Source organism: Sarcophilus harrisii, chromosome 1 (genome assembly GCF_902635505.1).
Source record: "Sarcophilus harrisii chromosome 1, mSarHar1.11, whole genome shotgun sequence".
Lineage (NCBI taxonomy): Eukaryota > Metazoa > Chordata > Mammalia > Dasyuromorphia > Dasyuridae > Sarcophilus > Sarcophilus harrisii.
Genome location: NC_045426.1, coordinates 57,629,142 through 57,651,042, shown reverse-complemented (window position 1 = coordinate 57,651,042; position 21,901 = coordinate 57,629,142).

The following is a 21,901-nucleotide window of genomic DNA, read 5'->3' as shown; positions in this document are numbered from 1 at the left end:
GAAATCTAATCAACACAACGACCAACCATGATTCCAAAGGACCAACAATGAATAGATACCTCCAAATAGAGAGACCATGGACTCAAGGTGCAGGATGTGACAGACATTTTTCTGTGTGCCCAATATGGAAATCTGTTTAACTTGACTGTGCATTACATTGCATTTGCAATAATTTGCAATCCTTTCTCTTTTTTTCCCTTTTCATTGAGAGGGAGGAGGAAGAGGAAAAAATTGTTTGCTTATTAAAAAACAATATAAAAATTTTAAATTTCATTTTACAGGATCATCTTATTCATCTCTGCTTCTTCCCCCAGTTGTCTCTCCCCATAGGGGGTACATAATCAGTAGTGGTGGTTGAATTAAAATAAATGAAAATGCAGTATGTAGAGCTTGCTCCCTACCTCTTTCTATCAATGGCATTTGCTGCTTTTAATTGCTTGGCAAATTGTCAGAGGCTGGCCCGTTACTGACTAACAGCTCAGCTAAGCTGTAACAAGAGAAGCAGGAATATTGAAGATGCTGAATGTTCCCTCTTCTTCCTTCTGTCCTCCATCCATGAAACACAAGAAGAAGGGTGGTGTATCAATCAAAGGATGCCACAAGCTGATCTAGGATTTCTCAGAAAAAAAAGTATAGGGACTATTGAACCCCAACAATGAAAATCAATGTCTTCCTTGCCACCTTCCAGGGAACTGCTCAGAAAGAGGGATTTCCAGCCAAGACATGGACATTCCCTAATGGGACAGCCCCACATGGCTGCATCCCTGACTCACGGTGTTCTCATGCTCTCTTTGATGTGAAAGGTACCTATTGTCTGCTGTGAGTAAAATCTTACCTACGGGGAAAAGCAACTTTTTGACTTTAAGACACATCATTAATCCTCTCTGAGACTAAACTGGAATTAATTATTCCATTATTCTGTTCAATTATCTGGAAAGTTCTTTCCTGCTCTGATATTCTATGTTCTAAGGTCCAGCTCTGATGTTTTGTTTCTAAAGTCCTTTCTAGTTCTTCACATTCTATATTTGAAGGTTCCTCTCAGCTCTGACATTCTCTGTTCTATGGTCCTTCCCATCCTGACATTCTATGTTCTAAGGTCCCTCCCATCCCTGACATTCTATATTTCAGAGTCCCTCCCAGTTCTGAAATTCTGTATTCTAAGATCTCTCCAACTTCTGGCATTCCATGTTCTAATGATGCTAATATTCTTTGTTCTAAGGTCCCTTCTAACCCTGACATTTTGCTTTAAGATACTGTCTAGGTCTGACATTGTGGGTTTTAAGGTCCCTTTCATCTCTAACACTCCATGTCTTAAAGTCTCTTCCAGCTCTAAATATTATGAAACTTGCGGATGGTCCAACTGGGAATACAAAGAAAAGGACGCAGAATAGAAGGTGAAATATGCTGGTGATAATAATATTAATAATAATAGGTAATCTTTTATAATGTTTTAAGGTTTACAACTGCTTTACAAGCATTATCTGATTTTATTCCCACAACAACTCTGGGAGTTGGATGCCATAATTATCTTCATCTAACAGATGAGGAAACTAAAAGAAACAGAGGTTAAATGATTTTCTCAGAGGCAATTGGCTATAAATGTCTGAAGCTGGATTTGAACTCAGGCTTTCCTGACTCAAAGTCCAGCATTCTCTCTCCCGGCTGATTGATAAGGCTCTAGATGTTACCTGAGAGAAAAGGAAGACTTGGGGGTGATGATAACACTTTTGTTGCTTCTTCTCAACTAGCAATGAAGACAGTTGCTCAAAGGCACCCCCACCTCCATCCCCATTCCAATGGGAAGGATTAAAAAGACTTTGTCAGGATTACAGCTGCCAATCAAGTTCAAGTGAATTTTTAAGAGCTTAATTTGTGGCACTGGGTTTCAAATAAAATCATCAAGTCCAGTCGATTAAGCTCATTAAGCCCTGGCGGACTGGCTGGTGTTCGGGTGCTACTATCAGATTCGGAGACATGAGAATTAATTAGGCTTCTGTTATCCTTTGTCTGGATTAGCAGGCGCAGGCCCAGAGGCCTGATGATTCCTTAAGAGAGGAGTCTGATAATCTCTTTAGCAGGGCCGCTGGGACAGGGGGAGCCTGGAGAGATTTCTCAGGGATCAAACAACACAAAACAGGGATGTCCTTTGATTGAGTAGGGTGTCCAAGTCTGGAGCATGGGGAAGAGCAGCTTGGACATGTGCATAATGTTTCCTGGAAAGCTATAGGGCTATAGAGTTGATTTGGGAGAAGGAAATTGGGAATGTAAAACAGCAGAAGGATGTCATGAGAATGAATACTGGACTTGGAACACTCCACCTCTGACACTTCTCAGTATTTTTTAGAGAGTATTTACTCTCTAAATTTTGATTTATTCATCTGTGAAATGGGGACAATAATACTTGCACTATTTACCTTGTTATTGATGCGAGGAAAGCTTTTTGCAAATCTTAATGTACCATAGAAACATGAGTTATTAATTAGTCAAAACTGTCACTAGTAATTCTGGTGCCCAGAGCACACAATGCAAAAATGCTTCTGGAGTGAGCAGTTTGAATTGCGCTGGCAAATAGGAGTTTTCTTGGTGAAGAGTGGAAGGATAGACCCGACTAGGTAGAAGCTCACCTTGGGTTCATGATGACCACCATCAGAGGAAGCTTGCTTACTCTAGAGCTTCCTGTGAGATACTATGCCCACATGTAACATTATGTTGAGAAAGGGTGGGGCTCCAGTGTTTATCTATCCTACTTTAAAGTAATTATCCTTCATTTAGTTAGAGTATTGTTTGAATCATCAGTGAAAACCGGAGTGTGAACAGGGCCTGTACACCACTTTGAGTAAATCAAAGCCTTAAGTGAAAGTCTTGGTCAGAGCCAGAAGAATTTGTATGAAAAGGAGGGGCTATCTAAAAATTAGAAGGTTATTCTGAGGGGTCCGAAAGCAGGGAGCAAAGAGTGGAGTAATACAGAGCTAAGACAATAAGAGGTAGCTAAGGGAGAATCAACGAAATCAGGAAAAGAAGCTGTGGCAGAGAAAGGAGATATGAAGGAGGGTCATAGGCCCTAAAGGCAGGTCAGAGCAGAAGATCAGGCTTCCACCACCAGTGCTGGCTACATAATCAGAGTCTGAAGGAAACATCATAATAAAGATCTGCTCTTTCCATAACTTCCCCTCCAGGTGCCTTCTTACCCAAAGACATTGTAATATAATCTGCTTCATGATACACATTTCTAGTCCCCAGAATCTTAGCTCAACTACAAAGAGGCCAGGGATTCATTAGATATAGAACTAAATGGAAAGTGGAGCAGAAAGCCCAGCCCCTGCCTAAATGTTAGGAAGTTCCCTAACTGTGAGCGGTCTCAACTTTTTGTCTAAAACAAACTTCTTAAAATCACAGAGGATGAAACCACAGGGAACTTACACGTTATTAGACATCACATAAGTATGTCCAAACATATAGCCAAAGCTCTGGGACAGGCTGAGGTGCTCTAAGATCTGGCACACTCCTCAGAGAAGGGGAGGACTGTTATGTTAGCAAGTATATGCTACATGCGTCAAGTAATATTTGGGCTCTCCATGTATTATTTCTCTTTTACTGTATAACTGACTCAAGTAAGGTCCATGACAGCTTCAGCTGATAACTCTCTCTGCTGCTCCTTATATCTCTGACCAAGGGGTTCAAGTTTGAGTTCAAAAGGAAATCCACTGTCTGTTCATGCTAAAGGAGGAAAATACATCTTAAGTTTATACTCACTGTTAGCTATTCTCCATCAAACAATAGTTGCACAAAAAACTATCACAATACTAAGTAGTGAGCAAATGTATTTATCCAAGCAAAAGAGCAAATAGAAGTTGAAGCTCTACAGATTAAAATACCCCAGAACAAACATAAAAATAAAAAATGCTCTTTAGTTGGAAGCAAGGTAAGATTTCAACTCAGACCAAGAAAAAGAACGATTTCATACTGAGAAACTCTTCTCTCAGCATCTTCTGGAATTACACACCTGGAATTCAGAAATATGATGTTCCAGTAAGTTTTTGGAGGTCTTGGGACCAGCTTTGGTTTCAGCAGAGTAATCATCCTGAGAATATCCAGGGATCAAGTCCAGAGTCTTTATTGTCTCCTTCACAGTCTGTCTCTTTGCCTGGGGCTCAGCTAGCTTCCTGGAGGACCTTCAGACGGGACTTTGTCTCAGTGGAGAAATGCAGGAGGATACACCAGCCACCCCGAGGCTGATCAGAGATGGAAAGTCTCTCTCCCAGTCCTTGTTGACTCTTATATGCTCTATTATAATTACATCATCATAGGTGTCAAGCTTGTAGAACTATACTAAGTACTAAGCAAATGTAAACTAGAGAATCATTATCTTACTTCCACTGAGTTAACACCTTAGTCATACTGAACTCAATGTTAAACTAGATAACTGTTGTCTTATCGATTCCTCTGAGTTAACATCTTCTTTCAAGTATACTTCTCCAGAGTTCTGCTCTTTACAGTGAGGGAGCTCAGCTTCCCTATAAGACTGCAGTCCACCAAAGTCTTTCTCAATTGCCTCTCTTCCAGGTCCTTTTCTCACATCTTCCCTAAGATTGTCTGGAACTACTCGACTAAACGTTTTATACAAAGTGTCCTGTTCAGCATTCTCTCTACCAATTAGAAATCACATCTTGCTCTGCCATCAGCAGCAACCTATAAAACCTCCTCTAGGCTTGGATAGACACCAAGTTACATTCCTATTTAAATTAATTATCCCTGTTAACTAGTTGCTAAGTTCAGTTATTTTTAACCTGCCAAAATAGTACGTAGCCGACAGAGCCAATATCATCTAAATTTCAGTGCCCTAGGACAGAGGCCCTGTCACCCTGCCCTAGTTAAGGCTATGATGTGATTGTTATTATTTGTAAACAAGATAGCCAGAGGGGTAGAGTACCAAGTGACAACCTAAGGTAGAATTAAAAAGTAGGTTACAATGAAACATATATTTTTTAAATACAGAGAAGAGAACCCTGGGGAAAATATAAGCAGGGAGGTTTTATTATTATTACATTAAATTTAATATAGATTAAAAAATAAACAATTAGTTCATGGCTTTGAATACCTTTGTATGTTCTTATTTGTATATCACAATGGACATGTTTATTAAGTTCAAAATAAGAACAAAAAGAAAAAAATAGAAAAGATTTATCTGTGAACCCACCTTGAATAGCATTTCAGGATCCGAGTTGGCTTTGGCTCCCTACATCTGTATCAGTAGTTCTCAAGTATCTTTATACTATTTAAAAATATTGAGTATCTGCCCCAAAAGGTTTTGTTTATATTGGTATATTTATAAATATTTGCTATAGTGGAAAAAAACTAACTTTGAATTTGTGGACTCTCTGAAAGGGTTTCAGAAACCCCCAGGATTCTCTGAACCACACTTTGAGAACTGTGGGTCTATATGAACACTTTTCCTACTGTGTCCTATCCTGGGTTAATTTTCTCCCCACCTAAATATCCCCCCCCCCAGATACAATATGCTATCATAGAAAGATGTGATAGGGATCCACAGGGGGAAAGAAGCAGATCCCAAGCTGTCAGCTTCAATTCTTTTAAAAAGTAGTCATATTTTTCCAAGCTAACTTAGCTATATAGCCAAATGGAGTATTCTTCCCATTTTAAGATGAGGAAACTGAGGCTCAAAGTGTTAAAAGTAATGTGCTCAGGATCACTAATCACTGTTTGTAATAGTGCCAGAAACTGGTTCTGAGACCAAGGCTCTTTTCCACTCCACTCCATGAAGAAATTTAGCCTTGTTTCATACTGAAAAAGCTGCCACTTGTAGTAGGTTGGGAAGTAATAAGAATGGCCATTTCTATCCTGCTTTGAGGCTACACCATCTCACAGTTGGCAAGGAATTCAGAGGCCTTTCTCCAAATGCAAACAGGAGCCTGTGCAATCACACCCCGACTAAGCTGTTGTCCAAGCTTTGCTTACAAATCTTGAGTTTGGGGAGTGGGGTGTCCTTCCAACTTCCTGGGCATCCATTTCCCTTGGGAGCAGCTTTGATTGTTAGGAAGATTTCCCCTATTTGAGCTAAAACTACTTTTGCTCTTAGTTCTTATCTCGAGTCCACAGAGAATCCATCTAAATCCTCTACCCCATGAAAGCTCCTCATTTCCCCTCCAAGTCTTCTCTCCTGGCTAAACACGCCCTCCCCAACTCCTTCACCCAGTGCTGGATGAGCATGATCCTGAGGCCATTCTGATCATTCTCCTCCACTTGCTCTCCAAATGGTCGGGATTCTTTCTAATATGAGGATTCCAGGATGAACACAATGAACACTCCACACAGGGTCTGAGCGTGGCCGAGTATGGCAGGATTGCGGTTTATAAAGAAAAAATTGCAAAACTCTTTTCTCACATCAAACCTATGGAGGTAGCTAAGACAGACATTATCATCCTGTTTTATAAATGGGGAAACTGAGGCCCCTTCATCAGAGAGATGAAATGTTGCACTAATCCCAGAACTAGAGAATGACAAAGCTGTACTCCGCCTCAGGTCTCCATCCAGGATTCTCTAACCCATTTTGCCTCCCTAAGCATCACATTGTGTCACATATTTTAGAGAGAAGAAACATTCTAAGCATCAGCACCTCATCTTGAGTGAGCAGGTTTCTGTGAAACTCAGTTCAGGCATCCTTTGCCTAAATGAATCTCCTACTGTCACACACGAAGCAAGTCACCTCTTGGATGAGCACCACAGTCCAGAGCTTTCATGAACTGTCAGAAGCTGCTGCCCTCCTTTCCTCACTTGTCCTGCCACAGAAGCCTTGGATTCTCATTCTCGTGCCCCCTTTCCCAGCCCCCCTTCCTGAGCTGCCTTTTCATGTGCCCCCACAGCTTGCGGGAGCCGTGCCAGGAACTGAGCAAGCTCTGAAACAGCAGGGAGGCCTCCCTCCCGGGAGCTCTCCCTTCTTACCTCCCACACCACCACTGCAGCCAAAGAAGAGAGCTTTGATGAAATTTTAAAACCACATTCATATTTCAGAAGGAGGCGATGGATCAAGGAAGAGGCAAGCACGGAGATGGAAGCTCCCTTGACTCCTATCCTGAAACCAGCCTCGTAGCCAAAAAAATGCCCAGGCAAGAAGGCTTTGCTTTTGGAGTAATTGTAGAATGTCAGAGCTGGAGTGGGGGTGGGGGGTTACTGAGAACACAGAATGTCAGTGCTGAGAGTAGTCTTGGAGCGTGAAATGTCAGGACCAGAGGGGACTTTGGAGGACAGAAGGATGTCAGAGCTGAAAAGAAGCTCGGAACCAGAATGCCAGAGCTGGGAGGGACCTGGAGACATTGAATGTCTGGGAAGGGCCTCCAGATTCAGCATGTCAGAGCAGGTGGGATCTTAGAACAGACAATGTCAGTTGAAAGGGGCCTTAGAACATGAAATGCCAGAGCCAGAGAAACTCTAGAACATAAAATGTTGTCATCATTGAGAGAGATCTCGCATCATAGAATTTCAGAACCAGGAAGGACTTTGAATATAAAATGTCAGATCTACGAGAAAATTGGGAACATTGAACGTGAGATCTGGGTTGGAGCAGGGCAGAGTACAGCAGTATTAGAACACCGAACATCAGAACTGGGCAGGACATGACAGCATAGAATGTCAGAGCTGGGAGAGATCTGGGAACATAAAATGTCAGAGTCGGGAAGAGCCTTAGAATGTTGAAGCTCAGAGCAACCTTAGAGAAAAGAATGTCGAAACTAGGGAGGATCCTAGAAAACAGAATGGCAGAGCTAGAGGAAACTTTAGTGATAAAAATTATGTCAGAGCTGGGAAAAGCCTTGGGACATAGAATGTCAGAGCCGGGAGGAACACTAGAATATAGCAGGAAGGGGCGCCCCAGATGTCATTCCTTTTACAAATGAGAAAACTTGTGTCTCAGAAAAGGAAATGATTTGAATAAGGTCATACTACTAGTAAGTTTCAGGACCTGGGCTAACTCTTCTAATATTCTTTCCTTCAAACTGCAGATGGGCAAGAAGATTTAGACCAGGGGTCCTCAAACTATGGCCCACGGGCCAGATGCGGCAGCTGAGGACAATTATCCTCCTCACCCAGGGCTATGAAGTTTCTTTATTTAAAGGCCCACAAAACAAAGTTTTTGTTTTTACTATAGTCCGGCCCTCCAACAGTCTAAGGGACAGTGAACTGGCCCCCTATTTTAAAAGTTTGAGGATCCCTGAATTTTATTTTAGATGATAAAAATTATGTCAGAGCTGGGAAGAACCTTGGGACATAGAATGTCAGAGCTGGGAGGGACACTGGAACATAGCTGGAAGGGGACCCCTAGATATCTAATTCAATGACTTCCTTTTACAAATGAGAAAATCTGTGTCTCAGAAAAGGGAGAGTGATTTGAATAAGGTCACAGGACTAGTAAGTTTCAGGACTTGGGCTAGTTCTTCTAATATTCTTTTCCTCAAACTGCAGGTAGGCAAGAAGATTCAACTATATTGGTTGAATTGTGGCAAGGACTCCAACAGGACTGTGAGGGGAAGCAGTGATGGAACTAGAATGCCAAGAAAGAGTTGCTTGGACCTCCTAATCACAAAGAGCATTCAAAAGGAAGCCAGAGAATCTTGATCTTAGGCTCTTCTTTCAGCATCCCCTTTTCCTCTTTTTATCCCATGTGCCATTGCCCAGGGCTCTGAGTTGGCATCTCCTCCCAGTTAAAGTGGAGAGGAGTCAGTGTGTCATGATGGAAAGAGAGCCAGTCTTGAAGTTAAAAGTGCTAGGTTTGATTCCTAGTTTTAAAATGTGCTTTCTGCGTGACATTGGGCAGGTCATAAATTGTGAAGTTAATGTAGCTGTAAATCTTTTAATGCATCTGTGGTTTGGTAATTCCATCAATTAAGGTAGATCTTCCATTGATCCAGATTTTACAAGACTGTTTCAATTTGTACAATTTCTTTATGTTGCCTCTCATAAATCCAACAGATAATCTACCCAATGTTCTAGGTATTCCTCTTGGACTCTGGTCACTTTGTAGGTATCTCTGCTAGGACAATATCTCCAAAAGAAAAAAGAAACAAGAAAGTATCTGTGGCAGTTCTTTTTGTGGTGGAGGAAAATGGGAAACGAAGGGGATGCCCATCAATTGGGGAACAGCCAAATAAGTATATGTAACAGAACATCATTGTTCTATAAGAAATGATGAAAGGGATGATTACAGAGAAACCTAGAAATTCTTACATGAACTGATGCAAAATGAATTGAACAGAATCAGGAGAACATTTCGTACAATAACTATGATGTTGTAAAAAGAAATAACTGTGAAAATCTTAAAAATTCTTCTCTATATAATGACACAATCCCAGAGGACCAATGGAGTCAGGGTACAGATTCAGACATATATATATATATATATATATATGAATTGAACATGGCTAAAAAGTGATTTTTCTCCCTTGACTTTGCATATTTGTTACAAGGATTTGAGTTTTGTTTTTCCCAACGAGGATGAAAGAGGTCAGATCAATAAACTCTTTCATGGCAGAGATTGTTTTTTGCCCCTTATTGTGCCTAACATATATTTAAATACTTAATACATGTTGACTGATTGAGAGTTAATTGAAAAAACAATTTAATTTAAAAACATCTTCTATGTACCAAGGAAGCCCTCAGACTGTTCACCTATCACTCCAGGTGTTGTTAACAGAGCACCTAGCACATAGTAGGCATTTAATAAATATTGAATGATTAATCCCTCACTTGCTGTATAAATAGATCACTTAGTTTTTCAATCACATGTTTCTTAGACTATCTTTTACTATACTTCTTAGATGCCAGCTGGTATATTACTGATAATATACTACAACCTATTCACAGCCACCATGGTTCTCTTTGTTGCCCATGAGGTCATTTGAAGTTTTGTTTATTCCCATACTCTGTAGAGAGCCAGAACTCAGTATGGTGCTTATAGTTAAGTACTTATTCAATGTGAGATGATTCTCTATGGTGATGTAATGGTTGCTCATGCTCAGGATGCTGTAGTGATGTAATCATACTGAGATATTTAAGGGAGTCTCAGACACAAAAAGCTCTCTCAGCCACAGACACAGAGAAGACTTCAGACTTCAGACTCCAGATTCCAGTCTCCTGACGCCATCTTTGACCATCCTCATGCCCCCCCTGCCTCTTTCACTCCTCCAATAAGACCAAGGACTCGGACTGATCCCAAAGTCCTCCAGAGAGCTAGTCCGGACATTACAATACTCTAGCGTTACAATATTCACAGCTATAGCACATTTCTGAAAGAGTGCTAGTTGGGGAAGGAGGGTTAATAAAAATGAATTTTTGTGTTGTTATGGTGCTTAAAATTGTTAAAAAGGACTGTTCAAGTTCTTAAATGTAATTGATCCCTATCTTTTGCTCCTATTCGACTTTGGGCACAGTTTATTGCCACCTTGCAGTATCTGTCCAACTAATGGACTGATGTATTGATGGATGGGCTGAGTAGACCACCCATTTAGTTGTATGGCATGCTTTGGAAAATAGGAATTTTCCAATCATTTGGCTTTTCCTGTGTGGATTGCTAGGCTGAGCTCTTTGGAATAGCTATAAATGTCATTGAAGAAGTTCTATAGTATTCTCAGGCTTGATGCAATAAGAGTAATATCACCTATAATCTATAATAGTTTTTTGAAATATCATTTTTATTAAAGGTTTTTATTTTCAAAACATATGCATAAATAATTTTTCTTTTCCTTTTTTAAATTTTTATTGAAGCTTTTTATTTTCAAAACATATGCAAGGATAATTTTTCACCACTGACTCTTGCAAAACCTTGTATTCCAATTTCCCCCTTTCCCTCCCACCTTGGCAAGTAATCCAATATGTGTTAAACATCAACTTATAATAGAGAACTTTGGCATCTACAGAGAATTCTTGGTCCATTTGGACACTGAAAATGCCTTAAGTGAGCGTGCTGATTTCCCATGTCTCATTTAAAGTTATAATCAAAAGATTATTGAATAGTTTATATTCACATAACATGTAAGATTTTACAGAAATTATCTCATTTGTTTTTCATAATTTTGAGGTACAAATATTATCCTAGTTTTATAGCTAGGGAAACTGAGGCTAGTAGCTTTTCTATGGTCAAAAGACTAGTAAATGTCAGAGGCAGGTCCCAGCCCCTGCTGCTCCAACTGCAGGACTCTCCAATAAGTCATGCAGCTAGAGTTTTCAAGAAATCTTATGTAATTTTAATATGTGCATAAGAAATAAGAGGAGAACCTTTAGGTCTAAGTTTTATTCTACCAAGTGGAGTGCTTTTTTATAATTAAGAAGCATTTGCAAAATGGGTATAGGATCTTAGACTGAGAGGGAAAAAGGGCCTTAGAGAAATTTTAGTCCAACATCCTCTTTTTACAGGTGAGCAAACTTAGGCCCACCTAGAGTAAGTGACTTGGCCACATTCCCACAGGTAGCAAAAGTTAAAAGTAGGATCTGAACTCAGGCCCTCTGACTTGAGAGCCATTATTTTTCACTATACCATGGGATCTCCCTGACTCTGAGACAGGATTACAGTGAGGAAACTTCACTGAAAAGGGAAAATGCTGTCCAAAATATTAGTAATATGACAGTGACCCCCTCTCAGGAGAATCGGCACTTTGGGGGACATCAACATCATCTACATTCAAGGGAATAATGAAAAACAAGTAGCAGGGCAATACTTTGAGGCAAGAGTTTCTTCCTGGCATTTCCTCAAATCACATCATGTAGGCAGCTGTCTACATTGCCTGGTTATAAAATTGACCCTGATATCACTACTCAAGGAGCATGGGAGCTTCTCTGTTATGTATAACCCTAGCAATGCAATCCCATACTCCCTTCTCCTATTGTTAGCTTTAGACTCTCAAATAGGCCTTTCAGATGATGGATCAGAGTTTTAGAAAATGGACCATATCAGAAATGTTGCTGGGGCTGTCTCTGAAAAGCTTCTCATCACGGACTCAGCCCTTACTGGAAATCACTTGACACTAGAGAGAGAACAAATAAAGCCATAGCACACAAGGCTCTTAGGGAAAGGAATGAACAAATATAATACACTACTTCCTCAGCTCCTTCCTACATCAGTCCCCTGGGGAAGAAACACAGAAACAAGTTCACATGGGGAAAGCTTCTTTTAAGGAAACAGAGCAATGAAACCACAGCCTTTCTGTGGCTCAGAGGCCCTTCTGGGTCCGCCTTTCATTCTTTGAACAATCAAGCTGCCAGTGAAGAGACCTTGCCAAGCCTTAAACAAACTCACTAAAGGTGCCTCCTGCTCTGCCAGAAGAAGGTGAGTTCCCTCCAGTGTTTTCCCTAGCTTTAGTGGTGACCAAGTTGGCTACTTCCCCTAGCCGTGGTGCTGATGGTTCTCAACTACCTGTATTAACATTCCATCTCCTGACCTCATTCCCATGGGAATTCAGCCCAGTTTTGTCCTCATTGTCATAATAGAAGAATTGAATCTAAAGCAGGAAGAGATTTTGGAGATAATTCCTTCAGTCCTTTCATTTTACTGAACCCCAAAGAAGAGAAATTGCTTGCTCAAAATCACACAAGAAGTAAATAGCAAATTGAGAATTTCAACCACATTTTTGGGTTCCATCATGCTACCTCTTCATTAAAAAAAAAAAAAAATCTAGGAGAGACAGCTAGGTGGAACAGTGGGTAGAGAACCAGCCCGGAAGTCAGGAGGACCTGAGTTCAAATGTGACCTCAGACACTTAACACTTCCTAGCTGTGTGACCCTGGGCAAGTCACTTAACCTTAATTGCCTCAGGAAAAAAAATCTACTACATACAGGGGCATATTTGGGAGCTAAAGAGATAAATTGGCCCTACACTCTGCCCTCAAGGAGGATAGAGTTGAATAAGGAAGATATAAGCAGATAATTAACCATCTAAAGAAGTAGATGCTGGGGCAGCTAGGTGGCTCAATGGATAGAGCACCAGCCTTGAAATCAGGAGGACCTGAGTTCAAATCTGATCTCACACACTTAATGCTTCCTAGCTGTGTGATCCTGGGCAAGTCTCTTAACCCCAATTGCCTCAGCAAAAAGAAGTAGGTACTAAGTGACAAATGAATTGTAGAGATGAGTAACTCTGATCTAAGGTCAAAGAGGAGTCAGAGATAGTGTAGAAGAGTCCATCTCCCTCTTCTGGCTAAACTGTTTCTCATCTCATGAGCACCTGGGAATTCACCCTCTATTATCTTCCAGGGTCAGGGGAGGTCGTGAGTGATTAAGGCTTCCATGGGGAAACTGAGATACAAATAAGTCCCAACCTCCTTCTGTCTCTAGTTTCTGATATCAGAAACTAGAAACAGAACATATAGTGGAACAAAGGAATATGAAATCTCTACACCCAAGGTCTTTCCAATTGAACCCCAATGACCATCTGCCTGAATTTCAGAAAGAAATGATGTAGGGGAAGAGATAACTTTTTAATCTTTCTCCCTGCCCTTCCCATTTTTCTCCTAGTCTTCATATACTCTATTCCTTTGTCCTCTTTCTTTCTTATGCCTTTCCTTCCTCTCTGTATTTTTCTAATCTCCTTTTCTCTTTCTTTTCTCTACCTCCTTTCTTTGTTCCTACCCACTCCCTCCTTTTCAAGCTCTTTGGAATCTCTCTCCTTCCTTCTCTCTTTATTCTCATCCCCTATTCCTCCTCTCTCTTCTCTCTCTTCTCATTCTCTCATCTTAAAAAACAAACAAACCTCCCTCACCTCTCCGACATGCGCTACAGAACACAGATCAGCAAAGGGGGACAGGGAGAGGGGGCTGTCATGGAAAGCACAGGTGAGTGATGGTGCAATCCCACAGAATGATTACTTCTCCAAGAGGCTTCCTCACTGCACCTGGGGTCCTGGGAAACAGGGAGTGTATATAGTATAGGATCCTAATATGGTGAATTTTCTGGGGGGTAGTTAGTCATAATTTCAAGAAAATAAGGTGCATTTTAATGAGGCGTTGCAAAATGTGCAAAAAAAAATCCTTTGTTTTACCAAGTATCTCAACTTTTCTTTAGTAAACTAGATCACTGCATGTATTGATTGCTCATATCCAGTGAAAAGAAAACCTTGAGGTCTGGGAGAGGTCTGTGGCTGGAGGTGGGACTCTGCCAATGTCCAGCTTGGGTCAGGTCTATAATCGTGAAGGAGTATCAAGCTCAGAGCTCCCAGCTAAACTTCATGACTTTGACATCATAGCCCACAGCAGGACAGTGGGGGAATGAGCTATAGCATCCCTGGCCCCTTTTCCCTAGAGTCTCTGAAAAACCCTTCTTCTTCCCTCCTGTTCAGCTCCATTCTCCTTATCGCCCTCCCCTCACCCACAAACCTGGATGACAGAAATTGCACTAGGTAAATTCATCAGTGCCCATTCTCTGAAGCATCTTCTCTGGGGCACTAATAATAACTCACTGGTTGGGAGACTCAGAATAGACAAAGGGAGATGGATGGGCCAGAAGAGGCTGGGGAATATTGGCTCCAGGCCACGGTTCCTTGGAACTAACTCTTCCACCTATATCCCTTGCCCTTCAGATGCCAATTGATTGAGAAGAGGGAGAAAGGCCCTCAATAAGACACCCATCCCGAACTTGGATCTCCTCACAGGGAGGGCTGATGGTGGAATGGAGAAGTGAGGGAGGGGGTGCAGGGAAGGAGTTGGAGGGAAGTTCTAAACTCAGAGTTAAGAAACCTAGTTTGAGCCTTGACTTTGCAACTCACTTGTCTAATAACTTTGGATAAATCATTTCCCCTGTCTGAGCTTCAAGATAGCTGACAGAGATAATATTTAAGGGAAAGAGAGACTGTCAAGTCCCCCTTCCTAAGAAACAATCCTGTTTCTTCCAATCGTTCCCTCCCTTGTCACCCTCTTCTCCCAACCCACCCATTCAACGCCACCATGCTGCCCTTAATTCTTTCCTCCAACCAAAGTAGTGTCTACTGAAGCCAGAGCTCCCACAAAACTAGATGCTCCCTCTAGTGGACAGAGGGGACTCTTTCAGAATCCCTACCCTCATTTCTGGGGAAACAGGGTTTCCTGTCCCCCTCAAAGCTCCCAAGATGCTTCTTTCCATCATTAGCATTAGCTCTTCTGGAAGAGAACCAAGTCAAAAGCTGTTCCTAGAGCCCCAGACAGGACTGACCCTACTCTCAGGTAGGCAGGTCTTCCCACCCCTATTCCCAAAGGGTCTCCCCACTCCTTAGGGACCTCCTGAAGAGCTACAAGATTAAAGAGACATTACAATAGAGTAGGAACATTAGACTCCAGTTCCAGGTGGCTTGGGGGCTTGGGTGACCTTGGGTAACTCTCCTTGCCCTGAGCCTCAACGGGGAAATGAGGGGGTTTGAGTCGATGATCTCTAATGCCTCTTGCAGCTCAAAGATTCTAGACTGATGATATGAAATCAGATTAAGGGCCCTCTCCTCCCCCCATATCCCCCTGCTATCCTCCATTCTGTAGCCTGAGAATAGGAAGCTCTTCAGGTCAAAGAAAACCGGAGCCCAAGGCCCTGGAGAGGCAGGTTGTCTTGGTAGCAGAAAATCCTTGGCAGTCCTCAAGTGGATGTGCTGTGTTTATGTGTTAGAAGGGGTTGTAGATGTGTGAGGAGGAGGGGCTGCCGAAGGGCAGTGAAACCCCCCCTCACAGTGCGGAGCTGCAATAGTCACTCTGGGGAGTTGCCAAGACTAAATGAGATTGAGTTGTGCTGAGATTGTCTGTAATCCTTTCAGACCAGGTGGCCCAGGCAAAGCCAAGCCTCTGGACAGCACCTCCTCAGAAATTCAATCAGCCTTCATTCACTCACCCATGGACTCCCACACCAAAGCCCTTCCTCTCCCCATCCCCCTGCTAGTGCACTCTCGCTCTCTCTCTCTCTCTCTGCCTCTTTCTCTCTCTCTTTCCTTCCCCCCTCTCCCTTTCTCTCTCCCTCTTCTTCTTCCTCTCTCCCTCTTCCACACACAAACTACCTTGCATGTAACTACTTCGCATACATTTGAATGTATTAATTCTATATTTATGTTGTATATTCTTATATACGTACTTGTTGTCTCTCCCATTAGAATATAAAACTCCTTGAGAGAAAGGATTATTTTATTCTCTGCACTTAAGTTACCAACGTCTAGCACAGTGGGCAGGATATAGTGGGAGCTTACTAAATACTTAACTGATTGATCAATAGATTTTCATACAATCTTTAAATACACACACGTGTCTGTTTCATTCATATACACAATATAATACTCACACAATCCAGTATGCTTATATACACACATATATGGGACCTTAAGATACTCCCACAGAATTACAAGTGCACATACACACACACACACACACACACACACACACTGGTTTTGTTGATTTACTTTTTTTTCCTCTTTTTAAAGATCAATTATATATAAGTGATGGTCTGCTGGGTAGAGGATGAAGGAAGGATACATTCAGAAATGAAGATGATGTAAAAAGAGTATTTCAATAAAAATGAGATTTTAAAAAGAAAAACAATAAATGCTTTGTGCACACTCCTTCACACAGAAACTATAGATTTGAAATTTGGAAAACCTGAGTTCAAATTCTGCCTCAGACACTTTAACCTGAGCAAGTCCTGTAAACCTGTCAGGATCAGAGATTCTGTTTCCTCTTCTCAAAATGGGGAGAATGATGGCATCTACCGCAGAGCTGGGGAAGGGCCAAATGAAATACATGTGATTCACTCTGCAAACTTTCAAGCACAAGGTAACTGTGAGCTATTATATAAGGGATCCCCACCCAAACATACAAACAATCTCCTACAGCCGCCCCCCACGCACCCCATGTCCAAACACAGACCTACACAACACCCTAGCACAGACACATTCCCATTGCCATCAGTGTCTCTATGTTCGCAGATGCAGAGGTAGAGACGGGTGCACTTGTGTAGACACACACAGACGTCCACAGATGTGCACACCCTTGCACACACAAGCCTGAAACACGCACATGCACAGGCTGGGTAGCTACTCCTGCTTCTCCACCTGCTCCAAATTCAGCAGGAATTAGAGGGACTCCGAAAGTAGCCCCCTCCTCGCTCCCCGTCTCCTCCCGGGAAATCAAACCTATCTAATCCTGGCCTGAACAAACACCTCCCCGAAGCACAAAGCTGATATAAAAAACAGAGTTCGATGTCAATAACCATCTTTCCCTCTCTCAGCCCAGGAGGAGAGACAGAAGCGGGGAGAGGCAGAAGGAGAGGAGAGAGAGACAGAGTCAGACAGAAACAGAGACAGACAGAGAGACAGAGAGAGGCAATGAGAGAGACAGAGAGGCAGAGAGAGATAGAGACAGACAGAAAGAGAGAATGTGAGGACAGAAAAAAGGGTTAATTAAGGCCTCCATCTTGGGATAAATTTAATCCAGAGCTCTGGGGTTAGCCCATTGCCAGGTCCCCTCTTATTCTATTTCCCTGTAGCCAGTAAGGCCTGGGGAGGCAGGCTCCCTTCCAGCCCCAGCAGCCACAGGGATGGCAGCAAGGGGAGAGACACCCTGAAGGAGTCAGTCCAGGACAGAGAAACAAGAGAGCTAAAGAAAGCAAAATTAATTTAAAGCAAAATATTTGGTGGGGGTGGAGGAAAATCTGCCAAATCCTTCCCAGTGACTGGAAAAAACAAGAGAGATTCATTGAGCTGGTTTTTGTGTTCCCTAAGAAATATTTCCTTCTTTCACTCCTGTCTCCTTCCTCTATTGTGCCTCCTCTTTCTTCCATCCCAAGGAGCCCCAGGGCTGGGCCTTTGGAAGCACAGAGAACTTCCTTGACGGACATGGTGAATGAGTGGGGATCAGGACCCTTCCTGGGAGCTGCTGTGACTGGGGTCTCTCTCCCTGGATTGCAGTTTCCTCATCTGTAAAAGGAGAGGTGCAGCCTGGATAAGAAGAGCCATACTTTGATCACACTTTGAAGGTTCCCATATGACTGTCTTCCCACCAATAAGGAAAGCAGATAGTGAGAGCATCATTATTTTCATCTGTTACAGGGGATTCAGAGATCAAGTGTCAAATGGGCCCATAAGGACGGATCCTGGGGCTCTCAAGTCGAAGGGGTAGATCTTTTCCAAATCAAACCCCCTGCTCCCTGGGATGATCTCCAAAGTCCTTTCCAGCTATAACTAGTGGGACTGTCGTTATCGTTATGGGAGAAGGAATTAGGCTCGCATTACCTCTAAGTTCCCTTCCTACTCTGGGATTCATTCTATCCTCTTGTGATTCTTTGCCCAGGAAACGGTGATGGAGAAAGTACTGCACAGTGTGAAAAGGAAATCCCAGTATCCCTCCAGGTCTCTGCTTTCCCAAGAGTTTGGACTCAATCGTTGCTAAGACCCCATTTTATATTTAAATCTCATGATAATTTGATTAGGAATTTTCTCGGGAGAAAAGAAAAGAATACTGGGATAGGAAGAATATCGGAGAAGTACAATGGGATATAGAAGATTGGACTTGGTGTCAGGAAGACTGGGCTCAGATCCTATTTTAGATATTTCTGAGCTGCATGACTCTGGACAAGTGGTTATATTTCACGAGGCCTCATTTTTTTAATCTATAAAACTGAGTAGGTTGGATTCAGTGATTTCTAGGCCCTTTTCAGTTCTGAAATGATCATGCTCATGTTCATTAAATTTGATCATACCAGGCCCTAAAAGACCTATCTTTATTTGCTATTTATTCCTTATCTCGGTTCCATCATCACCATCACGAACATCATCATCATCATCATCATCACCATCATTACCAGCAGCAGCAGCTATAGCCCAGCTTCTCAAACTGTGGTTCATGACCCCATATGGGTCCTTATAATTGAATGTGGGGCATATAAAATTATGACTTATTATCAATAAGTGTTTGATTTGTATTCCTATTTTATATGCCTGGGGTCACATAAAAATTTCTTGGGTGAAAAGGGATTATGAGTGGGAAAAGTTTAAGAAGTCCTGATCCCTTGTTCTTTAAGCTTGGAAAAACATTTTACAAATACTAATTTACTACTTTACTATTTACTAATTTTTACTATTTTTACTATTTTACTATTTACTAATCCAAATTACTAATTACAAATAATAATCCTAATTAGTTTTTACAAATACTACTTCCATTTATACTGAGAATAACCCTGAAAGGCAGGTGCTATTATTAATCTCATTCTATAATTGAGAATAGTGAGGCATCCAGAGGTAAAGTGACTTATCACAGATTTAGCAACTGTTTGAGGCTGAATTTGGACTCAGATCTTCAGGACTCCAGGCCAAGGACTCTTTCTGCTTTGCCACCTGGCTGCCTCATCTGTTCCTAGCTGACTTTCATTAAGAACCCCAGCACTGGAGCAATATGAAGAGAAGGGAGTCAGAGAGTGTGACCTGTAAAACAACAGGGGAAAACAGGCAGGTCCCAGGAAAGACACTGCAGATGAACTTAGGTGGGGAAAAGGAGAAACCCAGTTTCCTCAGTCCTGCCTCTTTCCCTCTTCCATGGCCAGCCTTCCTCTCCAACCTTCTCTGCAGGTACATTCTGGCAGAGGAAACCAAGAGAAATGTTTCAATAAAAAAAACACCTGCTGGGGTTGGGGGACTGGGGATCCAGAGAGGAAAGGGAATAAGTCCCCAACCTTGATATATAGAGATAAAGGGTCTAGCTTCCAGGGCTCACACAATAAGGTGCAAGACATGGATATGACCTATCCAAATTAGCCTCACTCTATGCCCTCCCCAGCTAGAGACCTGGGCTCAAATCTGAGCAGTGCCACCTTCATTGTCCCTCTGCCTTCTGGTGGGTCTCCTTATCCCTAGCAGGGACTGCCCGCCACAACATCTGCCATTCCATCCTCCCAAACCTCACATTAATTATGAAGAATGAGCCATGATTTCAGTCTTCAGGTCACTAAATACTCCACCCAAACCTGGAGAAAGTTGCTGCTTAAAGAAAATCTGAAATGGATCCCAATCAAGCTATAGACACATCTTTCTCCTTCCCTAGGAAGCCCAGTGGTCGGGGGTAACGTACGTATAGCTTTGAATATTTAGTGCCCTCTTTTAATTCTGGCAATAATTCTGGGAGGCAGGACAAGGTGAGTCTTACTAACCTCTCCTTTGACAGATGAGGTCCATAGAAGAAACGTGACTTGTCACACAGTTAGTTAAGGGAAGAGCCATGATGAAAGCCTGGTCTTCTGACAAGTAGTTTGGGAGTCCCTTTCACTGGACCCTGCTAGAGCATCCAGAAAAACTCAGCCCTTCTGAGGCTACCAACCTCTCAGCTTCTCCGTTGGTCTCTTCCCACTCTGGATTTCCACCAACTAATTTTAGAGAACACAGCATTATCACAGCTGGCAGGGATTCTGGAGATCATTGAGCCTACTCCCCTCATTAACAGAGGAAAGAGAAAAGGTTTGGGAATAGAAAATGGATCTGAAAATCTGAGAATGGTGAGGGACCTAATGGGTCCAAGCCATATCTGAGCCACATTCCCAACAAGTGACTTGTGCTGGAAAACTTCTAATGATGGCGATGCTCACGTCCTCCGGGGGTAGCCCCTTCCATTTGGATGGCTCTAATGGTTACACAGTTTTTCCTCTTAATAAGTCAGTCTGCTTTTACAACTTTCTACCTAGTTTTCCTAGTTTCTGGATGTTCTTAGAATATCAAATGTCAATGGTGAAAGGGACCTTGAAACTTTAAATGTCGAAGGAAGTGGAAGGCACTTTGGAACACTCGAATGTCAAAGGTGGAAGAAACCTTAGAACATCAAATGTCAAAGGTAGGAGGAACTTTAGAACATTAAATGTCAAAGAAGGTGAAAAGAACCTTAGAATACCAAGTAGAACAAGTCTTTTCTCTTTTCCATTTCATGACCTTCAAATATTTGAAAAGAACCATATTAGTCCCACCAAGTCTTTTCTTTTCCAAACTAAACATCTCATTTCCTCTGACTAGTCATATATGAAATGGTTTCCAAACCTCCTGCCGATCCTGGTTGTCCTTTTCAGGAAATGGTATAGCTTGTCAATACTTTTTCTAGACTATGGTGCCTAAAACTAAACAGAGTGTTCCGGATGTGGTATAAACCAGGGCAGAGTTCTCTTCCCCAACACAGCACTACATACGACCATGGATCTTCGTGTTAGGGACTGCCAAGCCACACAGTTGACTCATATTGAACTTTTGGTCTCCCAAAAATATAAGGATTTGTCACATAGATGGGAGCCATGCAGTGTTCATCATCTCTCCCATAGGAAGGAGCTCTCCATATTTCCTTCCACATGCGATAGGTTTCTCTCATTCATTTCTTCAGAAGTCATCAGCTAGCAACTATCATATATCAGCTATCATGTTAGCCCATCTTCCCTCCCCCTGTTTGCTCCTGTTCTCTCACTAATGAACTTTAGCATATTTGTTCTGCTAAATACCCCGATCTCCCAGTCCCTTAATCTATCCAGCTCTCGTGGACAATTTTCCACTCCATCATAGCTGTACTCAGGATGGTCACTTCCTGTTCCATATGTTCTTCTAGGACTGGGGATTCGGAAATCCCATAATCTTCCATTCTATTTCTCTCTCTGTTTTTTTCCTTCTCACCCATTCTTCTTCCTCAGTGTAACTTCCCATCCTTCCACCTGCCAGTAATTTCCCAAGCATCACCTTTGCTCTCTCTCTCATCTCCTCTCTTCCCAGTCCCTTGAGAAACAAACTTGATTCTATACAATCTTCTATCCTCAAGTTCCTTGCTTCTCTATTCTATCATTAGTCGGGTCTTATCAAAGACCATGGGATGGTCAGATTGCTCCCACAATTCATCTCCTTCATTCTGGTTCATATTCTAATGAATGGAATTGTTCTAAGAT